The sequence below is a fragment of the Nicotiana tabacum genome, chromosome 18, assembly GCF_000715075.1.
Source record: "Nicotiana tabacum cultivar K326 chromosome 18, ASM71507v2, whole genome shotgun sequence".
Taxonomy (NCBI): Eukaryota; Viridiplantae; Streptophyta; class Magnoliopsida; order Solanales; family Solanaceae; genus Nicotiana; species Nicotiana tabacum.
In genome coordinates this window covers 34,350,173-34,359,340 of record NC_134097.1, presented here as the reverse complement: position 1 = coordinate 34,359,340, position 9,168 = coordinate 34,350,173, and the positions used below count along the sequence as shown (strand labels likewise).

The 9,168-nt window shown below is 35.4% G+C and overlaps 1 long non-coding RNA gene across 1 annotated transcript; it reads left to right on the top strand.

Annotated features, from left to right (window-relative positions):
• The first annotated feature begins 1,966 nt into the window (after positions 1–1,966).
• Positions 1,967–2,961, top strand: LOC107767584 (uncharacterized). The gene is made up of 2 exons (XR_001643946.2): positions 1,967–2,081; positions 2,564–2,961. It is a non-coding gene; the product is annotated as an uncharacterized LOC107767584 (long non-coding RNA).
• The last annotated feature ends 6,207 nt before the right edge of the window (positions 2,962–9,168 follow it).

The window sequence follows — 9,168 nt, the reverse complement described above, 5'->3', positions numbered from 1 at the left end:
TACGTGCAAAATTCCACTTCTCAGGGAAGGGAATGTTTGTTTCACCTAACAAATCCACCGTACGTACATCAACGTAATGACAATACCACCCTCGATCCTTGTCATCTTCGGGGTTTACCAAAACCTTCTTGGTTCTTGCAGTCAAGGTAAAAACTCCATGGCGGAATAATTTGGGGTGGTATAGGTGAATAAGATGGGAAAAGGTAAAATTAACATTAGCTTTGGTAGACAAATACCTTAAGCAAGCCACAGCTCTCCAAACAAGAGGACCTACTTGTGCTAAGCAAATTTTGAAAAAGCGACAAAATTCAAGTATAACTGGGTCAATGGCAGGATTAAATCCCAAAGTAAAGGGATAAGTATAAACGAAAGAGAATCCAATTCTGAAAGAAGAAATTCTCTGGTTTGGGGCAGGAATCATCATACGAAGATTATCTCTCCAATTACAATCTTTCCTAACAGTGGGAATCACAAGTTCAGTTATTAAAGAGGGATAGGTGTCAACTTTTTCTAAATTGTTAATTTGTTCTTGGAGAGATCTTCTATCATTCCCAAAAGATAAATCATTGGGTACGATTTCTTCAACTAAAGGTTCCTGAGTAGGTTCAGAAAGTTCTTTACCTTTAGAAGCAGAACCAGATGAACTAACATGAGTGGATCCTAGGCTCAAGCTCCGAAACCTACCTTCTCTGCCTCTCCTATGTCTTACGGGGGCATTAGGGAAGTGATCTAGAATTGGAACTTTTCTAGAGTTAGGGTTTGGAGATGACATTGTTGAAGAAGGATGAACTGAAGAAAAAGCAAAGGTGAATAATAAATTGCTTGTGGAAGATCTAGGAAGAAGAAGACAAAAGAAAGAGAGTTAAATATGTTTATAATGACAATCGTCGAACTTAGAAGTATAGTAATGGAAAGCCAATAATAAAGGCAACGATCACTTCGTGAATAGTGGGAATGAAGAAGTCTTGAAAAAAGGACGCAAAATTGCAGAACCAATCAGAAAGTGACACGTATGCAAAGCATCAATTAGAAGGGACGATTGAAGCGTCAGTACTGTCATGGTATTAATTACGGCAAAAACTTCCTTTTTATAAAGATCCACTTCCCAGATATTTAATTGATAAATAAATGGAAAGTGGGGGGACTATCTGTATTGGGAAAAAACTGAGTCTGAATATTGAAGATGACGTGTCATGACACGTGGACTGGTCAAAAGGTCAAAACGCAATGAATAGCCAAGAGGCACGAGCGACAACAGATAGGGGGAAAAGAAAGCAACATAGGTGTGGACCGTTACTAAAATAGGTACGAGTCTCGTACCTATTCAAGTCGTTTAAAGATTAAAGATCAGAAGAAGTTGAAGATACGAATCTGATGACGCAAAAGAATCCAAATACAACATTAAATGTCAAATACGTTAGAGAATCTGAATTAAATAGAAATGATTGTGTAACGTTTCTTTTAAATATCATTTATTGCTCATAATTGCCTCATTAAGACAAAGGCATTATATCTTCTCCTAGAATCAACTATAAAAAGGGAAAGACTCAACATCTGTAAGGACACGAAATACGATTGAGATCTTACTGAAATACAAAACTATTTACTGTTTTACCATCATTCTCAAAAATATTTTATTTTCGTCTCCTGATTATCAGTAACCCAAATTTCTTTCTAGCTTTGACCAAAGACTTAGATTTTTGGTTAAGGTTAGTTTAGTAGATATTGAATCCTAAAAATTCTGCTATTACCACTATTCAGGATAATATTGTTTATATTATTATAGATTTCCTGTATGAACAAGTTTCTTCGTTTCATCCCTTCGTTGACATTTGTTCATCTCACTACCATCATTGGTCAAAATTTGCAACAAATTGTATGGACAAAACTAGCCCGAAACATAGTCTGAATAGTGAAAATCTTTTAGTATAAATAGCTACTATCTTCTTCGGTATAATTCACAACAAACAAACACATATAGCTGCAAAGAGAAGTACCATAAATTTCTAAATCCATATTCATCATGAGCAACAAAGTCATTCTAGCCATCTTGTTTTGCTTCCTCCTCATTGCATCCAATGGTTAGTTATCTTACATTCCTCTCACTTTTTATCACTTAATTATATTTTGTCTTGACATGCCCCTCAAAATATTTGTGCACTTAATTCTTATTTTTTCATGAGTCAACCGCGTGAAAATAATTTTTTTTTGTTTTGCGTGACAATGAAATTTTAATCTGTTGATCTTTTGCTCGTTTTAATACTATGTGAGGTTGAGTGATAATAAGATCTAATAGGTTAAGATGTTATAGAGAGAACACTTTTTGTCCTTTAACTATATCATGTCTCATTTAAAAGTAGTGGTATCAATGTACTTATGAAGTGTGTGGAACGATTGGGTGCTAATTGTTAACTCACATTTCTAAAATAATATCCTCTTGTTCGTATTATCCCATTATATTGATAATATTGCATGATAAGTAATATAACAAACAAAAACACGCGTTTCAGAAATATTGTTACACTGCCAGCGTATACAATATTGGTACACTTATGTTATGTAGAGATGCAAGGAGGAGAGGCAAAAGTTTGCCAAAGGCGCAGCAAGACATGGTCAGGGCCTTGTATTAACACAGGCAACTGCAGCCGTCAATGCAAGAATCAAGAGGATGGTCGCTTTGGAGCTTGTCACAGAAGTGGGATTGGATTTGCTTGCTTCTGCTATTTCAACTGCTAAACAACAAAAAAAGACACAGTGTTTTGTCTATATTTATATGAGTATACTATCAAATATGTAACAGTGTTGTGTGTCCGTATGAATAAAGGGCGTCCAATTTGCTAGAATTGGAGGTAGCCCTAGTTGTATTGGTGTGTAATTGCTAAACTTTGTATTTTTATCTGGCCAGCTTTTGTTGGTCTATTATTAATTAAACGACGAGTGCGTCTGCTTGTTTTGTGTTTTCGAGGTCTTCATCTCATATTTGATTGCGCTTCCTCTAGAGTAGAATCTACTTTACTTCTTTTGGAGTGTGTGTATATATATTTGAGTGGATGTTCTTCGATTATTTCATAAGTTAATAAGCGAGGGAGTTTTAAAAAAAATGGATGGCCTAGGGTAGCACTGACAGGTAAATTTGAATATGATAAAAACAAGAACCAACAAAGCGAATGCCACAAATAATAGAGAAAAAAAAGGAGAAAGCAGTGAGAGTTCTTATGTAGTGGCACGTTACCGAGCTTGGAGGAGTACAATTGTGCGTAGGGGTGAGGATCTGCTCAGTACAATTAGCTCCGGTACTTTTCAATTGGGTTGTGGATGACTGCCACGTGCTAAAGAAACTTTAAAAGGCCAAGATCTTTCTTTACAATTTTCAGAATTCATTATATATTCGAATAATTATATCAAAAATTAAAAGAATAAGCAAAAACTACCATTATCGTTTTGGGGGCAATAGAATGGGTTTCACTTACCTTGATTCTTTATAGAGTTTTACATATTAATAAATTACTTTCTGATCCGATCATCATTTATACGTGAGCATATGCAAATGAATAAGAAGATTTATCATCGTCGTGTTAAAAAAATGACACTGACGGAATAGTTATTGTCTAGTCTAGTGGTGGCGGAACATGGCTGAGGAAGTGCAATGATAGTTGAAGTCGTCATCTTCTGCCACTAATTGTTCTTTTGCTTCATCAGCGTGCCTAAAAATTTCAACTCCATTTTTTAAAAAAGCTTTTCTATAATGAGATTCTAATTTGCTTCTTATTGTCATTGTGCTCTTGACGGAAGTGGAGGCAGGAGCGACGGTGGTGATCATTTGGATGAGTTTTAGTAGAGCACTTTTTTGACTTATTTATTTAATAAATATTTATTTAATGTTGACTGAATCATGGAATAATATAAAGCAAGATCTTAACCTTTTAAAGTTTTTTTGAGCATGTGGCAATCATCCATAGCCGCATTGAAAAATATTGGAGCTAATTATACTGGAGCAGATTCTCACCCTGTGCGTAGAATCAGCCAATGCAAGATAAGAATTAAATTAGTTAAGAGATATGTTTTAACATTATTAGAGAGAAAACTTAAGAGTGATTTCACATAGTAGCATTTTAGTGTAGCTTGACCTCTGAAACAAACTAGATATTACACCCAAATCAATTGATTATATTAACTCACTAAACAGAATTACAATAACCAAATATCAATAGAACAGTATAAAACAACACTAAAGGAAATAAAGAGTAGATGAGAAGAGAAATTGCAACCTAAAGCTAAGAAGAAAGGGGAAGAAAGACAGATTCAACAGAGGAGATGAGAAGAACAGACTAAGCCAAGGCTTCAACATAATTCATGTAAGCATTTAAATTTTACCGAATCTAAATCGATAAATAATTTGGACAATATTTTAAATTCAAGATATATTGGTCCAAACAAATATATGGGCCAATATAATTAAATTAATTATATAATCCAATATATATAGATTAAATAAATAAGTCTAAATTCATTGGGCTAGCCAATTTAATTGGCTAAAGTGATGAACCCACTTCATTAAGCCCAAAATGTATAAGTGAAGAGCTAATAGGATTATGTCACGTGTCAGAACGACAAGGCATGCCAAGTCAAATTAAAAGACCAATGGAACCGAGCCACAATGTATAAGTGACATGTTCTAACCAATCAAATACGGCCTTGACACTCTTCAATCTGATTGGTCGGAAAAAGTTTGTTCCCATCACAATTCTTCCCTTTCACAACTATAAATAGGGGTCTTAATAACTCAAAAAGGAGACCAGAAGTTAAAACAAGAAGCAAGAGAGGGCTCGTGGATCAAACACCGTAAATTTTTCTACAAGTTTCAGGCTTCAAGCAACCAAGTTCAAGTTCAAGAAATCAAGTTCAAGTTCAAGAACAAAGAACAAAGCAAGTTCAAGCTCAAGAACAAAGAACAATTCAAGTATTCAAGATCAAGAATGAAGTCAAATCAAATATAAGACATTTCAAGACTTGTTCGTAATGAAATTCGTGGCAACAATCAAAGTGTTCGCGACGGATAAATCAAATTAAAATTCAAGATCAAGCTCAAAGGCTCTTGAATTTATATTGGAAAGTAGAATCAGAGGAATCATAGAGATTGTAACACTCAAATATTTGAAATAAAATACTATGATTGTTGCAATATTTTTCGATCTTGATTTTATTTTCTCGACACAATTTATTATCTACAAATTCTAGCAAGCCCAGTGGGACGATCTCTACCTCTCATCTCTTCTTTTCCAAGTTCAAGTACAAGATCTAACAATTCGACCATGGAAGAACAACTTGAAAATTTGACCAAAGCACTTGAGAAGTTGACCAAGTATATGGAGGATCGAGATAATCACCTCGAAAAGTTAGCAAGTGAGATCGAGAGCTTAGCAGAAGCAAAATCAATTCAACCACATGTGGAACTTTTTGAAGATAAAGTAAGGGGAGAATCTGATGCGAGGCAAACAATCGTGGTCAAAGAGATCCAAGTTTCTTTAGAAGGTCTAATTCATGTTAATCAATTGAAGGACTTCATCATGGGGACAATTGAAGATAAAATTGATCCTCCGATTAAATCTTCCCTCACATTGCAAAGTCATACACATAATGAATTGATAACTTGAAGATGCTTACTAGATATCAACCTCCATCGCTTCAACAATTTGATGGAAAAAGAAATCCCAAGCAACATGTGGCAAATTTAGTTGAGACATGCAACAACTCTGGGACTTATGGTGATCATCTTGTCAAACAGTTTGTTCGTTCTCTCAAAGGTAATGCATTTGATTGGTACATAGATTTCGAACCTGGTTCTATCGATAGTTGGTAGCAGTTGGAGCAAGAGTTTCTCAATCGTTCTATAGCACAAGACACATCGTAAGCATGATCGAACTTACAAACACTCACCAAGGAAAGGATGAGCCAGTTATTGACTTCATCAACTGTTGGAGGAGCTTAAGCCTCAACTGCAAAGATCACCTTAGCGAAACTTCTGGCATCGAAATGTGCATTCAAGGCATGCATTGGAGTCTTCGCTATATCTTACAAGGCATAGCCAAAACATTTGAAGAACTAACAACTCGTGCACATGATATGGAATTGAGTATGGATACAAGTGGAGATCAAAGGTTTCCTGGCTTGAGCCTCATGATGAAATAGAAGTAGAGGATGCTGAGAATGGGGGCAAGTATTCATCCGAAGATGAAGTTGAAAAGTCCATGCAAGTTATAACGTTCCTTAATGCACGAGCCTAAACTGCAAGTTATAATGCTCATCAATGCACGAGCCTAAACTGCAAGTTGTAATGCTTCTTGGAACATGAGTCTGTATTATATGTCACGAAGCTCCCCAATTTTGAACTAAATCTTTAAGACGTAAAGCTCTTCAAATTCAAGCAAAGTCTTCAAGTTGCAAAGCTCTTCAAATTCGATCAAAGACTCAAGTCGAGCAACGACTTCAAGTTGCAAAGCTTTTCAAATTAAAGCCAAACTTTATGACGTAAAGCTCTTAAAATTCGAGCAAAGTCTTCAAGTTGCAAATCCCTCCAACGAGCAAAGACTCAAGTCGAAATCTCTTCAAAATAGAGCAAAGACTTCAGGTCGCAAAACTTTTCAAATTAGAGCCAAACTTTAAGGCATAAGGCTTTTAAAATTTGAGCAAAGTTTTCAAGTTGTAAAGTTCTTTAAATTCGAGCAAACTATTCAAGCTGCAAAGCTTTTCAACTGTGAGCTAAATTTTCAAGTAATGAAGCTCTTGAAATTCGAGCGGAACTACAACTTGTAAGCTAAATCTTCAAGTTGCAATGCTCTTGGACGTACGAACCTAAATTGCACGTCATGAAGCTCTTCAAATTTGAGCAAAATCTTCAAGTCGCAAAGCTCCCTAAAATACGAGCTTAAACTGCAAGTTACTACGCTCCTTAACACAAGAGCATAAAGTGCATGTTAATCCCGGCCAGCAAGAGTATACACTGTGTATTGCCCAAAAACAAAAGTATGCCAGGTCGAAAAACCTCGAAAGAGGAAACCTAGGCAAAAGTTAGGACATAAAAAGATAAAAATAAAAATAAAAAAATCCACCCATTGGAACTATGGCATGACTTGATCCTCTTCATCGAGGTACGTAGGCATCTTAGAGTTTCATTCTGAGTTCAGTTGTATAAGTTTAAAATATACATGTTACCCCAATCGTTATTCGAGGGAAGAATGATGGAATATAATCCACTTACTTGGAACTTAAAGATTAGGCTTACACGAACTTTGTACCTTATTAAAGATTGGTGGTCCAATGGGTGCAAGCCTCCATAGAAAATTGGCATCTCTAATTGATGGATGTAGACTTTTAGTAGAAGGCGAAATCTTCAATTTGAAATCCTCAAGTTCACCGGTCTTCAAGTTGAATTATATAAGCCCTCCAAATCTTCAAGTATGTCGTTCTTCAAGTTAAATTTTGCAAAGTCCACCATCCTTCAAGTTGAAGTCTGCAAGTCCGCCAGTCTTCAAGTCGAAGTATTCAAGCCCTCCAAGTCTTCAAGTCTGTCAGTGGTCAATTTGAAGTTCTCAAGTTCGCCAGTATTCAAGTTGAATTATTTAAGCCCTACATGTCTTAAAGCTAAAGTCTTCAAGTCTACTAATTTTTCAAGTTGAAGTTTAAAAGTCCACCGTTCTTCAAGTTGAAGCATCAAAGTCCACCAAATTTTCAAGTCCATCAAATCTTCAAATTTGTGGGTCCTCAAGTTGAAATCTGCAAAGTCCGCCAAGTCTTCAAGTTGAAGTTTTCTAATTTTCTAATCTTAAGGTGGACATTGAAATCCCTTTGCACCTTAAGTTGACCTCTTCGTAGGTTTGTCCTTAAAAGGAACTATAGTTTTCCAATATTAAGGTGGACATTTAAGTCCTTTTGCACCTTAAGTTGGCCTCTTCATGGATTTGATACTTCTATATGTTAATATGGATTTATCCGTCTATATGATGATAGAGATTTGTCCGTCTATATGGTGATGGAGATTTGTCCGTCTATATGATAATGTAGATTTGTCCGTCTATATGTTGGTATGGATTTGTCCATCTATATGTTGGTGTGGATTTGTCCATCTATATGTTGCGACAGATCTATCTTCTTATATGTTGTTGTGGACTAGATCATCTATATGCCGTCATGGATTTGTCCTTCCACATGATGTTGAAGATTTGTCCTTCTATTTGTTGCCATAAATTTTTTCTTCTATGTGTGTCTAACCTTGTTGACGAAGATATTCCCATTACCTACAACAACATAAAGAAGGTAGCAAAAAAAATATAAGAACAAGAAAGATGGTTACCTGCCAAGACGTGTTAGATTCGAAAAAGTTGAAAGTATTACCTAGAACGCTCTAGCATGATTCGGGTCATGATTTTTGGTGCTCTCTCAGTCTAGGTTCTACCAATTAAAACGATTTTCACTTCCGACATTCCAACATCGAGATACAAAAATTTTGATGAAGCCGAGATAATCTGAAACTGTTGCCGCATTAAAATATAGAGCCGACTTCAAAAAATTCATCTAGAACGATCCTGAAAGTGTCTAATTCTCAATTTTGGATATGTTGTAGATCTTGAACTCTAGTTTTTGAAAAATTAAACGGTTTGTAATTCTGAGGTCCCTATATCAAGATATAAAATTTTTGGTGAAGTCGCACAAATCTAAAACTGATGGCACGTTAGAATATAGAGCCGACTTCAAAAAATAATCTGAAACGATCCTAAATGTGTTTAACTCTGAATTTCGGATAAGTAAATCTTGAACTCTAGTTTTTGAGAAATCAAACGGTTTGCAATTCTAAGGTTTCTACAACAAAATATAAATTTTTTGTAAAGTCGCACAAATCTGATACTATCAGCATGACAGAAATTAAGGGTAATTTAGAAAAATTACCTAGGGTGATCCGCAAAGATTCTGATTCTGAATTTCAAATATGTTCTAGAAATAAAAGTCTAGCTTCTGCAGAATCAAATGGACTGTGATTTGGACTTTTTTACATCAAAATATTAATTTTATACCACAAGATGTGTTGGCTATAAAAGGGTGACGAAAATTGAAAGAGAAAAAAAACTTACCTTCACGCCAAAAAAAAAATTAGACTCACATAGCTTGTGAATA